The sequence below is a fragment of the Pleurodeles waltl genome, chromosome 6 (assembly GCF_031143425.1).
Source record: "Pleurodeles waltl isolate 20211129_DDA chromosome 6, aPleWal1.hap1.20221129, whole genome shotgun sequence".
In the NCBI taxonomy this organism is placed as follows: domain Eukaryota; kingdom Metazoa; phylum Chordata; class Amphibia; order Caudata; family Salamandridae; genus Pleurodeles; species Pleurodeles waltl.
Genome location: NC_090445.1, coordinates 423,123,416 through 423,150,580, shown reverse-complemented (window position 1 = coordinate 423,150,580; position 27,165 = coordinate 423,123,416).

Sequence of the window (27,165 nt, the reverse complement as noted above, 5' to 3'; positions counted from 1 at the left end):
CCGAGAGAATGAGATCTCAACACATCCCTCTTTCCCGCTGCAGAACGAATACCATCCCTGTAAGGGAAGTTTATATTCTGAAGAGGAGGAGTGGCTAGAGGATAACTTCCAGGTGCTGACCCTGACGTCAGGAAGAAAAAGGGGGTCGGACTTGGAGACGGCGTCTTTGCAGTGGCAACCGGAGGCAAAGCCAGAAGAGAACAGCGCCGAGCGACCGGACACTCCGATGTCTTTGAGGGCCGACCGGAGCTGAAGAAGGTGGTGGGAACGGCCCCTTTGCTGTGACCTAGTGCAGGAGACGACAGAAGGGAAGTAACCCGAAGCAGACAAGGAGACGACTCAGGAGGCCATTTACCGTGGAGCTGCATCTTTCTGCCATGATTCAGGAGGAGCATGGCTCCGTCAGGTGTGTGGCTGAGTGCTGGGACTGCGAAAGATGCTTGAGGCTATCCGAAAGCCCCAGTAGCTCTAACAAAATCACAAGGTGGAAGGGGGAGGGGGCTCTGTCTTGCATGTCTGGGAAGGGCTGAGCATAAGCCTCGCTACCCTATTTGGCACCATATACATTTCCTTATATTTTTTCCTTTCTCTCCCAAACCTAAAAGGGAAACAAGCTTTTCTCTCTTCCCCCATCCACTCCTTTGAGCTTTCAGTGCACACTCACGGTGTTTCTATTGATGGTATTAAACTAAGAAGGGAAACCAAATACTCATTACTACTTACTGTACTTCTCTCGAGGTAACAGCAAATGGTCCTCCTCGGAACCTAGAAGAAAGAAGGAAAAAAAGACAAGCATTAATCTTCATATGATGTTTATGTTGAGATACCTTGAGAAAAATAAATATAAAAAGTACAATCCCTAACTACAGTGCGACTAATTCCTGAGAAGTGCTGCCAAAGCCTCACACATGGTTAGTGTCTCCTACTTAAGGGAGGGATATCACTACCTCCTTGTGTATGGAGGGTGCCCTCAGTGCCCATGGGTGGACCAAGTGTGAATGGCACTGCCTGCTGCAGGTTAGTGGTTATTTGGGTACCTGCTAGGGAGTTACTGAGGATGCCTGAAGAGACAATGTTCAAGTAGGAATAGTCTATCAGTATTTGGAGTGTGCTGCAGATGGACCTGGATTGTGGGGGCCTCATCTGGTCAATCCTCCACTCAGGGCAGAATTATTCCTGGATTAACCATAACCTGGGAAGGGATACATGAAAATTGAGGACTCAAGGGCTGGTCAGGCAGACAACATTAGGCTGTCTCACCGGTGAGCTGTTTCCACATGGATGGTATCAGAACAACCCTACAGCCAAGGGAAAGGCAAGAGATGGAAAGGAAAACTGTTGGAACCCAAATCCACCATACTCCTAGCTATGCAGCAAGTGGATGATGGATGGTAAGTCAACTATAAAGGCCATTATACTCTGTTGAGGAAAATATACATGGGTATACCCCCATTCAGGCCCAGGGGATTGGACAACCACAAACTTGCACTCAGCCAGGTATCTAGCCTGTACTTTCCAACATAGAGAGCAATCATTTGGCTGGTGATTCTGTGGACCAGAGAAAGACACAGTAGGGTGACCACCTTGAAAGATTTCACATGACCCATTTGTTACTAACTGATTTATTGTCTGCCCTTAACAGTAGATGAGAGGCTCGACTAGGACAATCATAGGATGCTGAATATGACCCCAGTCCTAAGTTAAAAGAAAATTTGGCAAAGAACCTCATATAGAGATGCAGAAAGCAGCTATGACCAGTTATAAATGTGCCTGCAGGATGAATGAACCTTGAGAAAATCCCTAAATTCACTAGTCTAGAAAGAGATTTTCAAGGGAACAAGTCTATAGTTTGGACCCATGCCCAATAAAAAGGATTCAGTAAACTTAATCATATACCACATTCAAAGAGCCTCTGAAGGAAGATGGGATCATTGATGGTATAAAAGGATGTTGACACCAATGTCATCTAACTCAATCCTTAGATTATTCATGACAGAGAGGACGACCAATATATTACTTACTCCTGAAAGCAGCTTGATATTCATCCAGAATCATGTTAGATTCCACAACGCCTTTTAGTTGAGTTGTGATTGCTGATTCCACTCATTTTTACATAAAGTAAGTTTGGCAGATGGGGCATTAGTTTCCAAGATTTGCAGAATATGGGGATGGGATTAGAAAGAGTTATACGACTACAGATTGAAAACACTCCTATTTAGATCTTTTGCTATCTTTCTTATTTAAATAATGGCTCATTTAGGGACAAGGTGATTTACTACTCTGAGAAGCTATGTGAATTGGTCAAATTCTTCCATCAGTCGTACTGCTCTATCTTTAGATTTTACTTGATTTAAATTACCTCAGTGAATATTGGACACAACCTCTTGAAATGTCTGTTGTCAGTTGTGCCTGTATTCTGATGGACCCTGAAATGGAACTGTTTAACAACTGTGCAGCTATACGGTCCAGGTATGTTAGCCTGCTTCTGTTTATGAGACACCCATGCCAGATGCACCCCATAGAAGGAGGTCCCCAGGTGTGGAGCAAAGTGACTACATCTGCATTATAAAACCATATACTTAGCAGCAATATGCCTAATACGAGAGGCAAACATATCTATATTCATACAGAATGACAGGAATATTGTAGAAACATAGGTATTGCTGACTTCATCTGGCTGTTTATTAAGTGCTGGTGTCTACACAGTACTCGCCTGTACATACACTCTTACAGAGGAAAGGTACCCATTAAAATCATGTTGCCACCAGAAGAACAATGATGCTGTGGTCATCTGATATTAAAATGTGCAATTTGTTTAGCTTCATTTTAAACAATGTGGGAAGAATTGCATACCTGTTTGCAAAGTGTCTTAAGTGGCATTGAGCATTTATTTTGTGAGAAGCACCATGTTGCCATATTCATAACAGTCTGAGGACAAACACTCTTGAGAGGGCCTTTATTCACCTGAAAATCTATTAGCCATAGAGGAGTTAGAGATGTGGTGAGGTGAGGGTAATTCTAACATTTTAAAAATAAAAATAAACATTGACAAAGCCAATAGACCTGGATTTCTGCTGATACAAAAACGCATTTGTGGGTTCCAATCTCAATTACTTTTGGCTTAAAAGTATGAATATGTAGTATAGATCTTTTAAAAAAACACACTTTGAAGAGTCTGTTTGTGTAACACAGAAGGTATACAGTTATATCTCTTTCTGTGCCATAGGTCGTCTAATAGTTTGTTTTAAATTAAATATACGTTTCTTAACATTTTAGCATGAACAGTGCAGTCATGAAATATAACATTTAAATTAGTATTATTCCTTAATATGATTAATGGGTTTTATGGATTTATTTTCTGAACATGGCCCAGAAATCAGGTTTCTAGCCCCTCTGGCACTAAGGGCTTACTCAATATGCCAATGTGAGACAGAAACCCGATGGACTCCAACCACCCCACAACCCACGGAGCAATACTTGAGTGAGGTGCATTTAAGGTAACAATCAGTCCTATGAGATTTCACAGGAATAATTAGTGAAAGCCAAACCCCCTTTCATCATGGTAAGGTACATTCAATGACACTAGGAAGCCAGGGATATATTTTCAAGAAAATCACAATTGTATCCTAGTGCACACAATATAAATAGTAACTATTGTAAAAACAAACAGAATAGGGGCAGTGATACTTAGCTGGACGGTGAATGGACGATGAATATCCCTAACCCCACCTCCTTCTCAGCTTACTAAGCTAAACATGGCACAAAAAGAAGCTTCCTTCAAGTTTCAGAGATGGTTCACACCCACATACCTCTTATCAACAATAGAACCAATGTTAAGCAAAGAAACAGCATCTGCTCTTCTCATCTCTATCTACAAGCCTGCAGATAAACCAGCAGAGTGAAGACTGGATGTGCCTTCCTTGTAGACTTCGACAAATGAAAGTGGATACAGCTCTGTATGACCACCAGGCTCAAACCCTTGGTAAAAGTTTCTTCTCCAGCATATTATATAGTTTATATAGTTGATATATTGTATCTGTACATTGCTGAACATTTTCATCAACAATTTGCAGTAAAGCCCTTACAGCTTTCACTTACATACATTGTGTAAAACCATGCACTTTGTGTACAAAGAATAAGGTGAAAGTGAAGATAACCATTTGTATGAAGCCTTGTTCATTATTTAAGAAGAATCACAGGAAAATTAAAATTCCATCTGTACAGAAATAAAACACAAATATACTCAAACAGACTTAATTATCAGGTCGTAATGATTACAATGAGTAACAATATTAATAAACTAGCATTAACAGTTAAAATAATATATCTAGCTAAACAGCATATGTAATTCAAGAAGGGAATACCTAGAAGAGAAAATATATAATAAATATAAGACAGTTAAAAAATGGAGGTGGTATATAATCTAAAAATAAGGAGTAGTTGGGGCTAAATCTTTAGTAAAATAAAGTGATGTAAACAGGAATCAACACCTTTTCATGTGGATTACAATGTTTCTGGCCCTATTTGAAAAAACAATACATACTAGCATTGTCTAGTGATGAAACTGTCTAGTGTTGGCGAGGGTCCTAAATAGCCTGTTTCTTTAAATAAAAAAAAAGGGTAGTATGAAAGATCCTAAGACTTACTGATTACTTTCCATGTTTTTACCTGTGCCAGAGGGCACAAAGCAGTGATTGAGGAATTAGAATCCCCGCAAAGTTGGCTTAGCCTTCCATCCTCCCATTAACATTTTAACTTAGTACCATAAATGAAATAACAGTAACATCTGTTATTTGTAGTGCTTAGAAAGTGCAGAAGTGCCATAGGAAGAGCTATAAAAAACAAGTAATTATATGAAAAGTTACTTCTATGAACCTCATTTAAAGTATAGTGGATGGTCCATCATGTCAGCAGAAGGATTTCCTCCGCTGACCATGCGGAAGACTGCCTGCTATACTCTAAAATCTCTGCCAGGCAGGCAGGAATCAGCACACCTTCAGTACAGCGTGAAGGCACTGAAGCTTTGCTAAGCCATGTTTAATGTGCCAGCTCAGAACTACTTTACTATATATAGTAGTTGGTTTCACTTGGTCCAACAACACTTCTATTAAAGGTGTTCCATTATCAAAGATTTCCTATCATCACGCAAAGAGAAAAAATACCTGTTCTTTACTGTAATGTCGACAATAGTAAATAAAAAGCTGGAGTTTATGTACAGAGCACTAGAGGGGGGGTGGAAGGTCGGAAAACACCCTTCCTTTGATTACCTTTGATATATTTTGCAAAATATGTTTTTTTTTTGTTTGTGAGAGTTTGCGTTCGACCACATGTAAGAGATGCGAATAGTTGTAATTCTATGTGCCAGTCATATTCCCTGTGGGGAAGGAGGGCTTCAGTGTAAGGATTAGAAGGGACTTAGGTGGGCACAAAGACTCCAAAGAGGTCTCCTGGTTAAAACGGACAGTGCTCGGAAATTAATATTGAGTACTGTGTGCCTGGCAATGCTTTATGTTGCATGGCTCTCCCGCTGTTGTTTCTAGTCCAATCATCGCTTTGCATCTGGTGCAATTTTGTTATTTTCTTCTCCACTCAACCCCTCGTGTTATGTATGTACTAGATAAGGGCTTTGTCTGCTTTTTCTTTTTGTACCACTCTGCAAGTCTTCCCTTTCCTGACTGCACTGGTGGATATTCATACTGAGTGTGGAAAGTGTTGCTGTGTCCGCTTTTCAAAACCTTCTGTGCTCAGTTTGTGATACTCTGCTTCTTTGGCATGAACTGCACTGGTGGATATTCATACTGACTGTGGAAAGTGTTGCTGTATTGGCTTTCCAACCACTACTGTACTCAGCAGCTCTACAACATCCACTGCTAGTTTAGCTGGATTGCCTTTCTTTAGCAGTAAGCCGCTATACTTTAGCATTTACCTTTATACCTTTTTGAATGATGGTGTATCCCGTTCTATTATGATGACAGACTATTGCCAGACACTGCTATTATTTTCTTTGGTTGTTTTTTGTTTATTATCCATTTCCCCCTCCCCTCAGGGGAACTTCATATGTACCCTGAGTAAACTCAATTGATTGAGGAATTCTACTGGCGTGTTGGGTGGAATAGCAACAAACTCAACTTATAGACAATTTCTTGCACTCTGCTACTTTGGCATGAAGGACATTTTTGAATGAGGCAAAGTCTCACACGCGACTCCGTCTGACATTATTGAAGCCTTAGGAAGTCTTTGCGTGCTGATGTCAGTTCCCTTTTTTCTGCGCCTTCGACGCTAATGGTTTTTCTACCTCTCTAGGTGGTTACACTGTTTTGAGGCAATTTTATTTTGTCAGTTTTTTGTTTCTACAACAGTGTCTTCACTGAAGAAGTAGGGCTTTAAGCCTTGTAGGGAGTTTGGGGGTCACATGTCAGTCACTGACCCTCATGTAAACTGCCTCTGGTGCTTAAGTTCTGACCATGACATCAGGGGGTGCTCATCTTGTCAGAGCATGAACCTGAAGGCACTAAAAGAAAGGGAGGCAAAGCTCTTCCTAGCAAAAGCTTAGAAGGAGAAGCGGGGCCATCAAAGAGCCAGGCCTCGGGAGGAGTCGTCGTCCCACAAATCTTCGAGATTGCACAAGAAGCGACATCATCACGGTTCAAGCCGTCTCTCATCCTGAGATACCAGCCCTCAGTCTTTGTCTCTGACTTCGAGATCTTAGCTCCGCTCGACTCGGGGAGTGAGTCCCACTCTATCTCCTCAACCGAAGTCACCTGAAGTGTCACCAGCGCTGTCTTTAGTGGAGATATTAGCATCGCCCTCATGTCCTGTGGCACACTTTTCTCCTGTGTCAGGTGACAGGTCAGGTCCAGCCTCCCCCAAGGGAGCAGGAATATCCGATCTTTCTGGCTCAAGGAACTGAACCATCCAACTTCTTGAATGCCATTAATGGCATTTTTAATAGGTTGAGGACAGCCTTTGGTGCGCCTGCAGGCCCCACCGGTCCTTTGGCCTTTAATCTCGGATTCCTGGCGCCAAATATGCAGGCTCCATTAATGCCTTTTCTACCCACGACTCCATACCAGTGGACTGGATCGGTGCTGAGGAAAACACATCACCTTTGGCGATGACATCGCCACTGGCGCCCATACCGACTTCGGATAGATTTCGTCCGGCATTCAGCCAATCTACTCCTGCTCAGAGTAATGTCCCAGTGCTGCAACAGGCTTCCTCGACGTCGGTGCATTCTCAATCAATGCCACAGCTGGAATCCAGGCTGAGATCTAGGAGGGAAGCTTTGAGATTGTTGGAGGAGCAATCAGTATTTGGAGGAGCAGCAGGAACACGAGGAAGGAGAGATTCCTTTGCTTTCCCATGACTTCAAAGGAATTGGGGTAGCGAGTGGGTTGGATACATCCCCTGAGTGGGAATTTTTATCCCTTGATGGTATACCTCCTCCAGGGGTTACATCGTACAATGGGGTGCTGAGGAAGGCAGCAGAACTTATAGGCTTGCCTCTGCCTACCACAGAACTGAAGTCTAATATTTTGACTGAGGTTCTCCATTCTTCCTCTGCGTCATCCGAACCCCTGCTACCATTTAATGAGGTGTTGTCGGAGCCAATTTTAAAGTTAGGGAAGATACCTGTTACTACTCTCGCAATTTCTAAGTCTATTACCAGGAGATACAGAGTTGCAACAGGTAACCCACAGTTTAGGAGTCAGCATCCAACACCTGGAAGCCTGGCAGTGCAAGCTTCATGTTCATCAAGGGCTGCACCTGGTTCCTTCCCTCTGACTCTTGCGGATAGGGAGTTGAAACGTACGGAGCAATCTTTCGTCAAGGGGTATGGCGCTGAAATCATTAAATCAGTAAATGCTACATGTCTGCTGGGCAAGTACATTCATGCGCTGAAGGACTCAGCAAAAGAGGTCATTGCTACACTGCCACAGGATGTGCAAGGTCATTTTGTGGACCTATTGCAGGATAGTCAGGCGGCAGTGAAACAGGTGATACAATCAGGCCTGGGTGCTGCGGATTCTGTCGTCAGAGCCATGAGGACTTCAGTTGCTACCTGAAGGCATGAACGGCTTAGAGGATCAGGGTTTCCCCTGATGTACAATCCTCTTTAATGGATCTTCCCTTCGATGGATCTAGACTTTTTGAAGCCAAGGCAGACTCAGCCTTAGAGAGGTTTAAAGAGAGTAAGGCTACTGCCAAGTCTTTAGGTCTTCAGTCACGACCTACAGACCTTGGTGAAGGTTTAGGGGGTTGGGCCGCAGCTCCTCCTTTCCAGGGAGGCAGCAGTTCCAAGGTCAGTAGTTTGCCAACCCCCTATATAAATCCTACAGAGGTCGTGGGAGACCTAGGCAGCGTGGTGCCATCCATCAGCCTTCCTCCTCCTCCACTTGATCCTCACTTGGAAACTTGTCAGGGAAGCAGCCCTAGTTCTCTCTCCTTTCAGCATCATGTGTTGCCCGTATGGGGAAGACTAATTCATTTTCTTCAAGAGTGGGAGTCAATAACATCAGGCTCATGGGTGTTGAGTATTGTAGGAAATGGGTATGCTAATCCTTTTCTGGAGTTTCACCCTTCCTTCCATCCCCAACATTCTTTTTGTTCAGTGGAACACCTGCTGTTGCTTCAGCTAGAGGTACAACATCTGCTGTTAAAGGGTGCAGTGGAATTGGTTCCGGAGCAGGAAATGGGTCACAGATGTCATTCAAGGTATTTCATGATCCCCAAGAAGAATGGTCATTTCAGGCCCATCCTGGACCGAAGGATTTTGATGTGGTACCTCAAACAGGAGAAGTTCAAAATGCTGACCCTAGTTCAGGTGCTTCTAGCGCTGGACAAGGAAGACTGGATGGTTTGCGTATTTTCACATCCCCTTTCTGAAGTCACACAGGTGGTATCTCTGGTTAATGATAGAGTAGCAGCACTACCAGTTTGTGGTCCTTCCTTTTGGTCTTACTTCTGCACATCGAGTCTTCACGAAGGTGATGGCAATGGTTGCAGCGCATTTCAGAAGGAATGGAATAGCGGTATTCCCTTACATGAACGATTGGCTGCTCAAAGCCAATTCCCCGGAGTTAGGACTGCACCATTTGCAGGTGTCAACCCAGTTGTTGTTCAACCTGGGTTTTTCATTGAACGTGCCCAAATCTCACCTCGAGCACTCTCAGCACCTCTTGTTCATAGGGGCAGTACTGGACACAACATTGAATCATGCCTCTCCCCCCTTCAGAGGATTCAAGACATTCAGGCTATGATTCCAATGTTTCAAAATGGAGTGGTCATTCCGGTCCTAAAGATCCTATGCCTGCTCAGTCTGTTTGCTTCCTGTATTCTGCTGGTCACTCACGCACATTGACACATGAGGGCTTGCCAGGGGTGCCTCTGCAAGCAGTGGTTTCAACACAACAGAGATGTCAAGGGCTCTATAAGAATCTCCAGAGACACTGCAGTGGATCTTTGATGGTGGAGTGTGGACAGCAACCTATTGCAACAGAGGCTGTTTTGTCTTCCTTTTCTGGTGACCACAGTCATAATGAGTGCTTCCACTCTAGGGTGGGCAGCACATATGGGGGACCTGGAGATCCAGGGGAACGGATGCTTCATATCAATCTGTTGGTGTTTACGGGCGATACGTCTGGCTCTCAAGGCCTTCCTCCCATCCATTCGAGGTCAGTTGGTTCACGTCTTGATGACATTACTGCGATGTGGTGCACCAACAAACAGAGAGGAGCTGGGTCATACCTTCTCTGCTAGTCCTGGGATCAGGACCATTGGCTTTGCATAGAAGCAAATTATTTTGCCCGAGTTCTCAACATTCGTGTAGACAGTCTCAGCTTGCACCATTCAGCCGACCACAAATGACATCTCCATCCAGAAGTGGTTCTTCACATCTTCCAGTTGTGGGGGACGCCTCAGATAGACCTGTTTGCCACTCTTGAGAACATGCAGTGCCCATTGTTCTGCAGCCTCCAATAACCATTGCAGGGAGCATTGGGGGTGGGGGGTGTTTCAGTTGAGCTGGAGCAACCAGAATTAGAACAGGACATCAAATCTCCTGTCAGTTTGGTATAGGCAGGGGTACATGCCAGGGTTGTTCGTTATCTCCAATGATCTTTGTCCTGGCCATGAAGCCCCTGGAAGCCCTGTTGCAGGCAAGATGCCCTAACTGGGGCATAGTGGTGAGACCGGCATGGCATATAATTTCCTTGTATGCTGATGATGTGCTAATCTATCTGCAGAAAAATGAGCATGCAATGCTGGAGTTACTTCACCTGTTTAACTCCTTTGGAGAAATGTCTGGCCTCCGAATCAACTGGGAAAAATCCTGCATCTTCCTTCGTGAACCGTGCAAAGTGGTGAAGATGTGAGGAGGGAGGGTGACTGCCTTCCCTGGTGATGTGAGACCTTCCACAACTTGGGTGGAGAGGTGTACCATATAGAACAAGATCTGCTGGATGGCAATCACTAACCTCAACGCGGCAGTCCTTGGGCTTCTGGATGTGATTGCCCCTATCTACCATGGGCCAAGCCTCTATTGCCAAGATGCTTGTGCTCCTGCGGTTCTTATATGTGTTTGCAGCGACTCTAACCAGGATATTCTTTGGAGATCTCCATAGGTTGATCTCTGATCTGGTTTGGGACGGGCTCGAAAAAGGGTAAACATACAGTTTCTACGCCCAGTGCTAGAAGGGGTCCTGGTTGTTCCTGACCTCGAGCTATATTTAGCAGCAGCACAGCTGCAGTGGCCCATGCGGTGTCTCGCAAGTGATCAGATGGGCAAGAGTTGGGTCATTTGGGAACAGCTAGGTGAGAAGGGGATTTTAGACTGGCAACTCTCACGGGTGACCCATCTGAGGGCCTCGGCACGCTGGCGCGGATCGCCGGGACATGCTGGAACAGATATATACAACCCAAGGTAGGGAGTTTGCCGTACACACCGCAACTGCCACTGTGGAGTGTGCCGGAGGCACGGGCTCTGAAGGGAAGACATAACATAACCCCGTGGCACAAACCAAACATTGGCAGCATAGGTGACTTGTTCGAGGACGGCATCCTGTGGTCTTTCCACAATCTACACAAGGCACACGGAATAGGGGTAGGAGCGTTCTTCACAAATAATGCACTCCTCCTGACTGTCAGGCGTACTGCGGTGTAGCACAGGAACAGCCACCTGTTCACCACAGTTTGCAGTGCATCTTAACACATGGCAGGGGTAGGAAAGCAGTGACAATGATACACATGGCAATGCAAAACAGACATGGGGTGAGTTCTGCCCAGGAGGCGCAAATGGAAAGAATGTCTGGGGGCAGCACGGACGCCTAATCAATGGGTAATGGTCATGAAGCAAGTGATATGCGTCTCCCGCAATGCACCCCTCAAATTCACCCAGTTACCTGCATCACACATACCTCACACCACGTAGGTTGCACAAGATGTTCAAGACAGTGGCTTTGTTGTGCCCACGTTGCGGTCCTCCTGACACAACATTCCTACATATGCCCTGAGAATGCGAGAAAGAGACGAAACATATCTCGGACATAATCGACGTGCGCCTCTCAACATAATAGTTATTTTGCCTGCTGGGGATCACTAAGCGGACAAAACGTACCAAAACGTATATAAAATGTGTAGACCTAGATGTTGCCTTCTATACACATCTGATTGCCATGGCTTGGAAAGACACTCAGCCTCCTTCGCTTAGCTGTTGGCTACCGGTGAGCCACCGGTGGGCAGTGGCAGAGGCTGATGCTCTGGTACGGGACTCTCAATATAGAGGGACCGCAGGGGCGTCTACACCCTGGAACACATATGCTCTCAAGGTACGGGACAAGCTGGAAACTCCATCATAATTTATGATTACCTTGGCGTGTTTAGCCCGGCCTACCCCTGCATCCGCTTCCTACCCCCTCCGCCCCCCCCCCCCCCCGGGCATTATGGGCCTCCACAATTACTCGGACCACATGGCTGCCTGGACCCATGTCTGGGAGTAGCTGACTCGGACCTTAGTGCCCCCCTACCCAATTTTATCTTCCTGCTCAATTATACGCACAAATACTTGCTCTTCACCAGGCCAGGGGGCTTGGTGAACGACCTCTAGGTATAAACTGCTCAATAGCCCTACTGTTTTGGTCGTAATGGTTAACATATCTTTTTTATTAGCCCCGTTGAAGCCGAAGAAATGCAAAGTTTACATAACAACCTCCTCACTTTGCCCATCACTTCGGTTACCCCTCTCTGAGCTAGACATTTGAATGGTCAAGTATTGTCCTAGAACAAGTATTCGTATTGTCATTATCCTTTGCATATCCATTTTTTTTGTTCCTTGTGGGTTCCTAACCTGCAAAGCTGTTCAACGAGACGAGCTGATTATCCGAACCAATTGTAACTTATTGTTAATATATCAACAAATGCTAATAACGAATGATTTAAAAATGTTATATGCTGCTACAGAAAAGTAGAATTTATTTAGAACTACCTTACAGTACCCCCTGTTGTACTGGCAGGCAACTTTGTTTCCCGCCTTTATATTTTTACAAGGGCATTTGCGAGAGGCATAACCTGCTTCTCCATAGAAAGAAAAGTAATTGCTCATTTTCCTTCTCTCTCTCTCTTGCGGGGTAATGGGACACTGAATGTTACTCAACCACCTGGGTTCAACCCCGGGGAACAAATCCCGTCCCTATTTTCCCTGGACTTCTCTTGGCTCAGGGCCTTTAAAGAAGGGGACATGCATTGTTCTAATTGCAACACTGAGCTTATTAAAGAGGATATATTCTCTGCAGGAGTAGCCACTTGACAAAGAGCATCTTTCAGTTCTTCTTTTAAGCCACAATAGAATACAATACCTGTAACAGAAACAATTCTGATGCACTCATTCATAAATCATTTATAAATCAATCACATTTATCCTCCCTAATATCATCTCATATGTAATAATAACATAAATCTAACAACATCACAAATTTAGTTCACAAATAGTATCCAGTCTTTTTAGAGTTTATTCATGAAAACTCCCAATTCACTGGGCAATACATATTTGCTCCGTGGTATGTAGAAGAACAACTGAATATATTTTCCAGTATTCCGTTGTTTCTGGTTAGTCGATATAAAATGATGATATGATCCAAATTAAATACAGCCAACACGTGTTTCGTCTTAGGGTATTAACCCAAACGACTTCTTCAGGGCTGAAATTTCATCAAACAGAGCACTTAAAACAAGTACAAGAATTTGCCAAATTGTAAAAATTATACCACCCTACCTTATTAAAAATGTGCCCATAAAGATGGAAAAAATTGTGTATCAGAAACTGTCCATAAAGTGAAACGAGACCCGCATGCCATAAAAGAAAAAGAAAAAATAGAAACCTGCTTCTCCATAGAAAGAAGAGTAATTGTTCATTTTCCTTCTCTCTCTCTCTCTCTCTCTCTTGCGGGGTAATGGGACACTGAATGTTACTCAACTACCTGGGTTCAACCCCGGGGGACAAATCCCGTCCTTATTTTCCCTGGACTTCTCTTGGCTCAGGGCCTTTAAAGAAGGGGAAATGTCCTCTTTCACCCTTCCGCTCACCTAAGTATTGTTCTAATTGCAACACTGAGCTTATTAAAGAGGATATATTCTCTGGAGGAGTGGCCACTTGACAAAGAATATCTTTCAGCTCTTCTTTTAAGCCACAATAGAATACAATACCTGTATGTCATTAGCCCATTTAAGCCCATATTTCTGGCAAGGTAGTGTCGCCTTAGCATCATTTATTTTGATGCTAAAGTGGCACTAACTTAACTCCATATTTATATTTTGATGCTAGACCCATCTAGCATCAAAATATTGGAGTTAGCGCTATTTCTAGGAATCGCCAACACACCTTGCGTCAATGAGATGTAAAGGTAGACGTTCCCTTCTTCAAAACGACGCTAGCCCCCCAGCGCCATAGTTACCACCTGATGCAGAAAAGACGCACAATTACGAGGCCTGCGATAGAAATGGAGTTAGCCCGATTAGCGTTATTATATAACGCCTGGTCAGACCAGGCATTAAAGTGCAGGTAGGCCCATTCGCATGGGAAAACACCATGAAATAGGCACATAGCAGTGCTTAATTTGTGCTTCTTGTTTCCGGTGCGGAGCACCAGCACTTAATTTTGAGGGCCGGTGCTTATTCTTCTGTCTCAAGCATTTGCTGCGAGCAAAAGACACATATGGGAAAGATGGAGGAAAAAAAAAACGAAAAAGCATCACAAAGACACAAGGCCGAACACTGCAAACGTGAGCTGAAAGGGCAGGGAGTGGCTTTAAATGGATTGAAGAGGCCCGAGATGGCTTCAGGGTTACGCTACCTCAGTATTCAGTGCTCGCACATTTCATTGCAGCAGTGGCATGTTTAAGAGGAGGGCTTTGGGCATCGGCACATTTTTATTTACAAATTAAGCACTGGCACATAGATTCCTGCCCCTACCTCCAGCATCACCACCGCCCACAGTACAGGGGCAATACAGGAGGAGGGAGCCCATCCCAGGTAAGTTGCAAGTAAGCGTACGTGTGTGGTGTGCCACTGGGGGCTACTTACATTGGGCCCCCTGTCTGGCACTGGGTATGTTGGGCTTGCCCGGGGAACACTGGTCCCCTGTGGCGGGCATTGGGGTAGTGATAATAACTCCTATCTATATGGAGACAGGAGTCATTTTTTGGCTGCTTATGCGTAAAAAATGACGGTAGGCTGACTAGCTGCAAATATTTTGACCCACTAGCGTCATTTCCCCTAACGCCATCCGTCACTGTCTAGCGTCATTTTTTGAGACGCTAGCCATTCTTTAACACCATCGTGCATCATTTTTTAGGGTCGAGCCTGCGTTGCATGCGCACGCGCATGCGTATCGCAGCGAGACGCTTTAGGGTTTAGAAAAGGGCTCGGAGCCCTGTCCACCTCACGTCAGTGTTTTTCTTTGGTTCGTGGGCTTGCCTAATTAAATCTGCTTGCTTTCATTAGTCGAAGGTATGCATAGGTCATGCCTTTTCCGGTGGCTAGCCCTCCTCGAGCGCAGCGACCAAGTACAGAAAACATGCGAGGCTCGCTGTTTTCTGTCCGGCTCGTGGACTACTTTTTTTCTAATTTACTAGCGCGATTTCGCTTGGCAGAAGTCGAGCGCTTTACATAGTTAATTGCACTTTTTCGGGTTACCGTACATAGGGGGTCATTCTGACCCCGGCGGGCGGCAGGAGCCGCCCGCCTGGAGGGAACCGCCAGAATACCGCTGCACGGTCAAAAGACCGCCGCGGGTATTCTGGGTTTCCCACTGGGCTGGCGGGCAACCGCCAAAAGGCCGCCCGCCAGCCCAGTGGGAAACACCCCTCCATGAGGATGCCGGCTCCGAATGGAGCCGGCGGAGTGGAGGATGTGCGACGGGTGCAGTGGCACCCGTCGCGTATTTCAGTGTCTGCAATGCAGACACTGAAATACAAAGTGGGGCCCTCTTACGGGGGCCCCACGACACCCCTCACCGCCATCCTGTTCCTGGCGGGCGGAACCGCCAGGAACAGGATGGCGGTGAGGGGGTCGGAATCCCCCATGGCGGCGCAGCAAGCTGCGCCGCCATGGGGGATTCCCAGGGCAGCGGAAAACCGGCGGGAGACCGCCGGTTTTCCGTTTCTGACCACGGCCAAACCGCCGTGGTCAGAATGCCCAAGGGAGCACCGCCAGCCTGTTGGCAGTGCTCCCGCGGTCCCCGGCCCTGGCGGTTTTTACCGCCAGGGTCGGAATGACCCCCATAATGCCGATAGGTGAAAAGTCGGGTTAGGAGTTTACAACGCTATCAGCTCTAACATGAGCAAACGCGAGACCCGTTGCATTGCAAATGCTTGTTTAAATATGGCGCATGAATGGCGTAAGGGAATGGCGTTAGCTTGTGTTAAATTAAATGAAGCACAAATGCGCTAGCGCAGTTGTGCACTATTTTTCATAAATATGGGGCTTAGTGTCAAGAACCAAACTCTTAAAATGAGTTATGTGGCTCCAGACATCATGTCCATAAGTTCATTACGTAGAGATTGTTGAACTTATGGGCGTTCAAATATAGACCTGGATTCTGTGAATAACCCATCATAGTCTTCTAACAAGGGGTCTTGGGACTCAACTAAATGTGTTACCCAAGATAATGCATTTCCACCTAAATTCATAATGTAAAATCTAATGCATTCACTGAAATAAGGGGGAATTTGAATTCAAACATATACTCTAATGGAATCAGATGAATAATTATGAATATTAAAAACCACGTATATATAACTACAAATCAAGAGTGTTATGTGTTATTTCACCCATGAACCAATAAGGAGTTCGGTGGACTATATCACAAAAAGTGGTGAGGAGAAATCCCATCTGGGATTATAAAGTGTGCATAAGGGGGCCCCATTCCCAATTAATCCATAGAAGGGCCATTGCGCTGCAATCACTTTAGCATTGTCTAAATAGAATGGCCGCTCCCCAGCACTTAATGGAATTGTTTTTGCACAGATCACGGTTTTTGTCATAGCAAAATGTTGCATGTGTTTTATTGCTGGCTGTAAAATATTGATTGCCATTTTCACATACTCTGGCCTTTTCTTAGCACTTTAATGGATTTGCTGTTTGCACAGGCTTGGGTAACCTCATTAAAAAGTGCTGCAGGTGTGTCTTTGTTAGTTGTATGATATTGATTGACATTTGCACTTGCACCTGTAATTATCAATTGAAGGAATCATGTTTTCTGATGGCGCATGTTAGTATTGTGCTATGCAGTGCTCGTGTAATTTCACGGTAGCAGCTTAAATGCACAGTGGTTTTATGTATGAGTAAATGTTTGTTTGATTTTATTAATTTTAAAGTATTTATCTTCTGTATTTTCTGGTGCTACAATGAGTTGCTCCTATTTACAGTATTGGCACTTAATAATTCTAATGTGATTGTAATGATTCATGTTCTTGAATTGTGTATGTTTTTTAAGGATTTTAGAATCCGAAATAAATCTTCTTAAATTGAAGTGAATTTTACTCTCCAAAACCAGAACCCGAGTCCCCTATTCATACTCAGTTTGGTTAAAATGACATTAACAGTTCAAGAAGTGATCAGCTATCATTTGAAATTAAATGGCAATCAATCTTCTAAGTTAAGCACATAAAGAGTTGCTCCATCCTGACATAAGTTCATGAGCCACAGGTGCATATAAAGTTCTACATCCGTATTTCCCGCATGGTATCTCAGTTCCTAAAGTGAGAATTAATGTGGACTCTTTTTAATTCCTTCTCTCTATCTCCTCTACGGGCATGTGCTTTTAGCTACCTGATTCTATAAAATAAAAATCCATCCAGAGAGCCTTGATGATACTGAATAAAGTGATTAGCCATAGAGTAGCCTTTGTCACCATTTGCAATCACTCTTATATGTTGTAAGATCTATATTTTAAATTTTTTAATTGTACTTCCAACATATAGTTCCACATTTGCACTCAAGTATATATACTACATATTCTGTGTTGCTGGTTATTCTATCCCATATGGTGACTATTTGCCCTTTTAGGGTTTTATAACACTCATGATCCTGTCCATTTTGGCAGACCTTGCAGCTGGTACATTTAGGAAAACCTCTTCCACCGTGATTAGCCAGCCACTTCTCTTCTTTGGATTAAAGAAGTTTTGTGTTAGAATATGACCCAGTGATTTTGTTTTTCAGAAGGTTATTTTTGGACTTGGACCGGCACACATTAGATGTTGATCATGTTCCAAAATGTGCCAATTCATTTTTGGAAACCTTTTTGATATCTGTATATTCTTGATTAAATTCCCAAAACAATCTCAATGTTTCATCTTTTTTGATGGATCCAGTTTTTGTTCTCAATGTTCTTTGATCATGCCCATATAGTAAATGCCCCCTTTCTCATTCACAAGTTCTCGTTATGGCATTGTAAAGAACATTTGAGGGATAGCCATGGTTTGTAAATCTTTTTATAATTTTTAATGCTTCTGATTCAAACTACACTTCTGTGGAACAGATCCTTTGTGCTTTCAATATCTTTCCATATGGTATGCTCCATTTTAAAACATTTAGATGGCCACTGTTGGCATGCAGTATAGAATTTACTGCGGTTGCTTTCCCATGGATGACTGTCTCTAATTTATTATTATTCACTTTGAATTCAATATCTAAGAACTCACTACATTGTTTTCTATGTGTTTCAGTGAATCTGGGTTTCAGATTGTTAGCATTTAGCTTTGTTTCTTCACCTTACCAAAGAATAAAGAGGTCATCAATAAATCGAGTCCAGAGTACTACATTCGTCAAATACTCTTTATCCTCCTCCACTGCAGATACCGCCTTCTCCCACCACCCCATTAAAAAAATTGTGAAAGTGGGGATGACGAAGGTGCCCATGGCTGTTCCTTGCAACTATAGCTAAATCCTGCTATTGAAAATGAAGATGTCATATGTGACACAATATTGTAACATTTTCAATATCATCTGTGTTTGTTCTCAATTGATCTATCCCTTAAAAACTAGCAACATACGGACAATCAATCCCTATGAATAATAGCAGTATATAGTGATACTACATCCAAATACCCAGCCTCTTATACTTCTTTTCATTGCTCCTTCTGGTGATTCCTCTGGCCATGTTCCAAGAGCTAGATTCTATCCTCATCAACCTCATTTGGTACAAGGGTCGGCATTGAGTGGCCTTGTCTAAACTGCAACACACAACATCAGATGGGGGAAGAATGCCATTAACTTTTACCTGTACTACCTGGCAGCCCAACTGCAGTGGTGCGTGGGCTGATTCTCAAGACGGGATGCTCCAAGATTGTTACGATTAACAAAACCCCCTAACCCACAGCAGCTATGGACCCTAGTGCTTAACCTGAGGCATGCAGTCCATAGAGGTCACCATGACTTAACAATTCTCCGAGCATGCCAGATTCATGCGATCACTACAGCGTGCATGCGATCACCTTATTCCCCACATTTGCCACTGCAGGTGTAACACAACTACAGGGTATTGAGGAAGGATGCTTATTTAAATTGGAGACAACAGGAGTGGACACCGTGGGTGCATTGTAAGATAATGTTGTGCTGCAGTCATTTAATGGCTTATGCACTGAATATGACATGCCAGCGGGGCAATTCCTACTAGTCGGCACCCTAACGGTGGCAATACATACAATTTGGGGCCAGCGTGGGATAGAGCCCAGACCCCTCCCTAACTGTTGCTTTCTTTGTGACACCTCCAACATCCTAGTTTCAGACCTCTATGTGGCCCTAAGAGACAATGTCTGCTCCCCCCTTACGGTACTGCAAGACCATTGGGAGAAAGACCTAGCAGCCCCCATTTCAGATGCAGTTTGGACAACTATGAGAAAGTAGTACCTAAAATGTACTGTAATGCTCACTTTAAGCTAATCCATTTGTATGTCCTCCACCAGGTGTACCCCACACATTTGAAACCTAGTGTTTGTTTTCCCCTGTCATCACCTGACTGCCCACACTGTGAATCACCGCAGGACATATACTTCATATGTTATGGGGTTGTCCTCACTAACCTCCTACTGGTCTGAAGTGGTGCGCCTCTTGATGAGGCCACTGGCTGACTCCACAGTTTTGTCTCTTAGACATCTACCCTCATCTTGCTAAATATAGGGTCACAAACCGCTTTATTAACCTAGCCTTAGTATTAGCTAATCGCTCTGCTCCGTGAGGCTCACCAGGGCTGGCACCCCTTAGAATAGGCGAGAGCTTGGGATGTGATCCTGGCAGACTTCCAGAGGGATGGGGTTGAGAGTGCAGATGAGACCTCTAGTTGATTATCCCAGTGGCTGTGTATATTCTATTCGATTCCCCATGACATTTGCATCCCCAATTACACTTGCAACTCTCCTCAGTTATTAATACGGTCCATAGCTGGGTTCTACCTCTGCTATGCTTTACGCCTCATTGCATAGCTCCTTTTTGACACCACCTGATTCCATATCTTCTAAGGAGGGGAGGGGGGACAAGAGAGGGAGAGACATGCCACAGGTGGAGGGAGATGGGGTTAGGTAAATGTTTGTTCACTTTTTATTCAGTTGTTTTCCTATGCCTAATCTATTTCTCCTGGAAAACGACAATCTATTGGTTACTCAGGTTTGTGACCTTATGCATACATTATGGCTTGCAATAGGTGTTTTCTTTACACTTTGCAAGGTGGGCTTCTGTAATTTTTTCCAGTGACTGTTCCATTTGATTGATTTTCATATGATATAAGTGCATTGATATTTATTTATATATATTGTGTACACTTGAAAATTGTCTTTACTACGGTTGGTCTTTTTTTTCTCAATACAAATCTGTTAGAAAGTATAGCAATACTAAATCCAATGTGACCTTGATGTAGTCATTCAGATCCCTGTTGACACTTTCCAGCTTTTTCAAGAAGGCTGTGGAATCTTACAAATGTGAGGGTAATTCTGTAACACATGGTTGAAGGAACAGATCCAAATCTCTAAAAACGCTGACCTCCACTGGCTTATTGATATATGCTACTGGCACCTTCCTCTAGGTAGGTATAGTTAGAACCTAGTTTCCACAGGAAAAGCGTTTTTTGGCTTGGCTATATCTTTGGCACCGTTTGTCGAATCTTCACAAAACTTTCCAAAAACGTGTCTTGTTGGGCCTTGTGCATGGAAACTTTTGGGGTGACCCATAAAGTGGGGGCCGAGAAAAAGTGGGGGGCCCAAAAAAAGTATGTTTCCCATGTTAATTCCAATGGAGATTTGAGACACTACTGCAGTCTGAACCACTGAATGGAATTACACCAGATCTGGATGGTAGCTCTTGGTCCAGAAAGTATGCTTTGTGTTATTGGGTGTAAATCTGTTTAGTAGTTTTCGAGATTTTAAAGAAAATCCAAATTTGTATATCTAGGTGCACAAATACTTAGCAAATTCTCTCCATCTCGTGCAGGGATCCAATTGGCTGCCAACACTTCAACTCGGAACTGTTGCCAGCCATTTTGGGACTCGGACTCAGCCAAGTCCCAAACAAAAACAAAACAATAAAGACAAGGGGGCACAGTATAAATACCCTGAGCCTCTAGCCTTGGTGCTGGGGTCCTGCCAAGGCGAAAAAGCATTAAAAAAAAAAGTTGCCATAAATTTGCAGCAAATTACTGAATTTGTGGCAAAAACATTTTTTAAAAACAAGCGCAGGCTCCCATTCTTGTTTTAGGAGAAATCCCCAGGGTGGGTCAGGTCCTGAGGGCGTACCCAGATATATAAAATAAAAGGGAGGGGGGGGTGTCCTAGGGCTCCTAAGAACTCCGGTACCACCACTTCTCTGGGGCTTAATAATCATTTTGGAGTGGGGCTGCACAGACCCCCCTGCATGGGCTCAAATAAGCCCCAGGAACCACCATCTCCCCAGGACTTTATTTAATTAATGGAGGGGGGAACACAGACCCCCCTTCTGGAGCTGTCTGAAGTCCTGGGGACCACCACCTTCCAGAAGACATTATTAAAATTTTTGGAAGGGGTGGGGAGAGCCCTCGCCATGCACTGCTAATTACCCCAGATATTACACCACTCATGACATCTTTTATAACATCATAATAATATCAGTGTGACATTAGCAGCAAAATTATTAATGCGATAACAGTGCATGGCAGGGGCATAAGTTTTAGTTAACTGTGATAAACATAACTATAACCGCTGAATTTCTATGGTTTTCTGCATGTAAATTCAGATCCTAACTTTAAAGTTCCTGCAACATTTGTTTTTTTAAGTGAATTTCTATGTTTATTTTTATTTCGAGTTTCTAAATATATTGTCCCTGAAACCTTTGTTTTTTTCAGAGTATATATCTATATATATATATATATATGTTTATATATATATATATATATATATACATATTTCACAAAAGAAAGTGCTGCACTCCGTGAACTGTAAAACTGCTTTAATTAAAAAACAAACAAGCGCACCACTCCGTTTCGATTACTTCAGTCTTAATCGTGGTAGGTGAGTCCATTTTCTATTTCGCTTTATATACACTCCTACCCATCCCACTAGGCATGAGGCTTTCTGGGTGCTGTAGTCATGGGAAAATTAATGACCTATCTCAACAAAACAAAAAATTAAAAAACTAAGGCCCGTATTTATACTTTTTTTAGTGCCGCATTTGCGCCGCTTTTTGACGCACAACGGCGCAAACCTACAAAATACAATGGCATTTTGCAAGTTTGCGCCGTTTTTGCGTCAGAAAACGACGCAAATGTGGCGCAAAAAAAGTATAAATACGGGCCTAAAAGTTACTCATTAGTGTGTGGGAGCCACCTAATCACTGACAATAAGGATGTGAATCTCATTATGCTAATGTAATGCATTTACAAATAATATACCAAAAATATTTAGTATAAGTCTATCTCTATATGATTCTAAGTGGACCTACGGCCTCAAGGCACTTAATTAATAATGATGATGTGCCCAACATATTTTAATTGATTATTGGAATCCACTTGCTCTACAGTACATGGCTGTTGGAAATGGCCTTTCTGCAGGGTCACCCCCAAACCTTTTGCCTTCCTCCTCCTCTTTTTCTGACCTTATTTCTGATGGCTTTAGGACTCTGCACACTTTACCACTGCTAACCAGTGCTAAAGTGCATATGCTCTCCCCCTAAAACATGGTGACATTGGCTCATACCCAATTGGCATATTTAATTTACTTGTAAGACCCTAGCAAAGTGCACTACATGTGCCCAGGGCTGGTAAATTAAATGTTACTAGTGGGCTGCAGCACTGGTTGTGCCACCCACATAAGTAGCCCCCTAACCATGTCTCAAGCCTGCCACTGCAGACCCTGTGTGTGCAGTTTCACTGCCACCTCGACTTGGCATTTAAAAGTAATTGCTAAGCCTTAAACTCCCCTTGTTCTACATATGTCACCCCTAAGGTAGGCCCTAGGAAACCCATAGGGCAGGGTGCTATGTAGGTAAAAGGCAGGACATATAACTGTGTAGTTTATATGTCCTGGTAGTGTAGAACTCGTAAATTCGTTTTACACTACTGTGTGGCCTGCTCCTTTCATAGGCTAACATTAGGGCTACCCTCATATACCATTTGAGTGGTAGATTCTGAGCTGAAAGGAGTAACAGGGTCATATTTATTATGGCAAGAATGGCAATATAAAATACAGCTGACTGGTGAAGTTGGATTTAATATTACTATTTTAGAAATGCCCCTTTTAGAAAGGGAGCATTCCTCTGCACTTAAATCCTTCTGTACCTTACAATCCACGTCTGGACAGGTTAGTTGACAGCTCCCTTGTGCATTTCACTCAGACAACCCCAAACACAGGATGCTCAGTCACACCTGCACACATCTGCATACTGAATGGCTCTTCCTGGGCTGGGAGGGTGGAGGGCCTAACACTTACATTTGAAAGGACAGTGGCCTGCCCTCACACAATGGACTGCCACATCCCTACTGGCACCCTGGCAGACAGGATGCAACTGAAAGGGGACCTTGTGCACTTCTAAGCCACTCTTTGAAGTCCCCCCGCTTCAAAGGCACATTTGGGTATTTAACAGGGCCTCAGACCCTACCAACTCAGACACTTCTGGACAAGATGCCACTGGTTAAGAAACTCTGAACCAGGACCTGCAACCTGCCAAGAGGAACTGCCTGGCTGCCCAAAGGACTCACCTGACTGCTTTTCTGCAAAGGACTGCTGCCCTGCTGTTGCCCTGCTGCCTTGCTGCCCTCTGCCTCTGCTGAGAAGTGCTCTCAAAGGGCTTGGATAGAGCTTGCCTCCTGTTCCTTGAGGTGTCAGGAGCAAAAAGACTTTCGCCTGCAAAGAACTCCTTTTGCGGCGAAAATTCGACACACAGCATGCCAGAAATGATGCACAGCCTGCATCACGATGAGAAAATCACTGCACGCCAAACCGGAACGACGCAGCCCGGCTCCCCGAGTGGAGATCGACGCAGTGCCAGTATTGCGACTGGAACTTTGACGCACGGCCCACTGGATCGGCGCAAAGCCGAGCAGAAACGACGCAGCCCAACTTCCTGCAAGACGAATCGATGCAGCGCCTGCCGTGCGACAGAAATTTCCACGCATCGCCCACCGGATCGACACAGCTCGTGTGACTTTGTCCTGTATGCCCAGGATTTCTCCGCATCGTCCCCAGGGCATTCGAATACCCCGCAACCCGAAGAGGATCCATGACTTTGCGCCAGAAAACGACGCAAAGCCTTCCCTGCGTGAAAACTTATTGACGCATCGTCGGTGTGCGCCGGAGAAATCGACGCACACCTCCCTGTTTTCCACGCACCTCCTCTTCTGCAGCCTCTTGCAGAGATTTTGAACACAAACCAGGTACTTTGGGCTTGCAAGAGACACGTGTTGCTTTTTAAGAACTAATGACTCTTTTTATAATTTTCCAAAGTGATATTTCAATGCTTTGAGCTGCATTTAATCAGATAAATATTCTATATTTTTCTAAACACTGTGTGGTGTATTTTTGTGGTGTTATTGCATGATTTATTTCACAAATACTTTACACATTTCCTTGTAAGGTAAGACTGACTGCTCAGTGCCAAGCTACCAGAGGGTGGGCACAGGATAATTTGGGTTGTGTATGACTTACCCTGACTAGAGTGAGGGTCCTTGCTTGGACAGGGACTAACTTGATTGCCAACCTAAACCCCATTTCTAAAAATGGCCATGTGACAGTCATTATTAAGATCAAATCATATAGGTCAAAATGGATCCTAGAAATCGAAAACTAATTCATAAAGCAGCATCTTTTAACTTGATATGGAAGTTTGCAGAGTTATCATTACTTGAATTCTGAAATAGTATCACCATAACAGTTAATCGATCTTGGGTACCCATCAGAACACACAATTGCAGAAGCATGTTTTCAGATTTCTAAAAGATGTACAAAAGATGCACAAAAAGTTCTTCATTATTGTTCAAGCCAAAAGGGCACTTGGTTTTAATAAAATTATATCCTTAGACTTCAACCGTTGAAGTTTCTTAGTACGGTCACCGCCACGTTCAACCATGAAGAACTGGAGGGACTGATTATGCTTCTATTTCTGTACTTTGAATTTCATATCAGCCAATCAAACAGTAAAACACCAAAAAACTATGGCCCTCATTATGAGATCGCCAAAAGACCGTCGCAGTGGCTACCAACTGCCCGCCAAATTATGACCATAGCCGGATTCCGCCACAAGAAGGGCAAAAATCCGGCTGTGGCCATCTTGGCGGATGGCGGTAAGGTGGTGCTGCTACAACCAGCAGTAGACTGCCACCAGCCGTATTATGACAAATAATACGGCCTGGCTGTGTTCTCCTGGCGGACACTCCTGGCGGTAGCAGCACCCCGTCCTGTCCCCTGCCGGAAGACCCCGTGGATCCAGATAAGTCGGGTTTCTGACAGGGGAGGGAGGTGGCTGGTGTTTTGTGTGTGTGGGGGTGTGTGAATGTATGTGTGTGCGTGAATGCGGATGTGTGATGAGTGTTGATTGCGTGTGTGCATGTATGGAAGTGTATGGAAGTGTGAGTGCGTGTATGTTTGAAATCGTAATGCGTGTCTGAGTGTATGTTTGGAAGTGTGTGCGGATGTGTGTGTGATTGGATGTATGCATGCGTGTATGTATGTGTGAATGAGTGTATGTCTACGTGTGTGTGTGTGTGTGTGTGAAGGGGGCGTGGATGTAGAGGCGGTGGGGGTGTTTTGGGAGGTTGGGGGGTCTTTGGAAAGGTAGGTGGGTGGGGGGCACCTATCATTGACAGGGAAGGAATTCCCAGGGCATACCGCCATGGTTTCCGTGGCTTTATGAACGCCACAAAAACCAAGGCAGTAGGCGGAGTCATAATCCTGCAGGCGGCACAATGGCGGCAGCCGGGCTGGAGATAGATATCTCCAGCCCTGCGACTGTTACTACCATTGCGGTCGGAGTGGTACATTGGCAGGTTGGCTGATGTGGCGGTAAGTACCACCAGCCTGTTGGTGGTACTACCGCCACATTATCGCCAACCGCTGGGGTCACAATGATCCCTTTGTATGAGTCACTGTCCTTTGCCCCGATCACCATGCCTCCTCTCCATGAAATAACCCTTCACACCATTGTAGTGCCTCTTTTTGTGCTCCTGTCGGTTCACTCCTTCCCACAAGCCCTTGAAGGAGTCCTGGCGTTGGAGCATTATTGATCACAGGTTTTACATGAGGAGCAGACAAATTTCAGACCTTCTTAAACATTAATGCCTAGTTGAATTACTACTAGGAATAACTCCCCCGTACTGAGTACTTCAGAATCCGCCTCCGTTAGGGTACCCCTTGGAACTAAGGGGTGATTTCTGTGATTCATTTACAATTACTTGAGCATGAGCACTTTAATGCATGATACAGATGTTTAAAAGGAGTTTTGAGAAAATGATTATTGATAGAGGAAACCCTGGCAGAGCCACTTGATAATTTGGTACAGTTATCTGAATACAAGGTCTTGGTTATTGACCTTAAACCCTTCACCAGGCAGCTGAGAATGTATGCTCAGAACCTAGCGTTGACCGACGCCACAGCAAATCCCGCTGTGCAACCCACTGGGTTAGAGCCAGGCAAAGTGGTGGAAATGACAAAACATATTCTTATAAGCAAACATCCTTAATAAAAGTTTTCCAGCGATCCCAAGAAGGGAGTCAACAGGTCCTGGAGAGCCCATCAGGATATGATGCTAGACCTTTCACTGCTGCTTTCCAAAATATTAGAAATGGCAGTATACACCAAAAAGTCTGGTCGGGTCTGGTCTGGTTTCAGCCTATCTCGAGGAGAATAAGATCCTGGAACCATCGCAATCAGGCTTTAGAGTCTCCCATAGTACAGAAACTGCCTTGGTTGTCCTCACGGACTCCATAAGACTATCTCTTGATGCTGGAATTCCATCTATGCTAGTGCTGCTGGACCTGTCAGCAGCTTTTGATACTGTGTCCCACTCCAAGCTGATTCAAAGGCTTCATGAGATAGGCATTTGTGGGACAGCTCTGCAGTGGTTCAGAAACTTTCTTCAAAACATAACGCAAACAATTTCTCTTGGCACAGTCAAGTCATACACTATGCTGATTGACAACAGGGTACCAGAGGGCTCTTT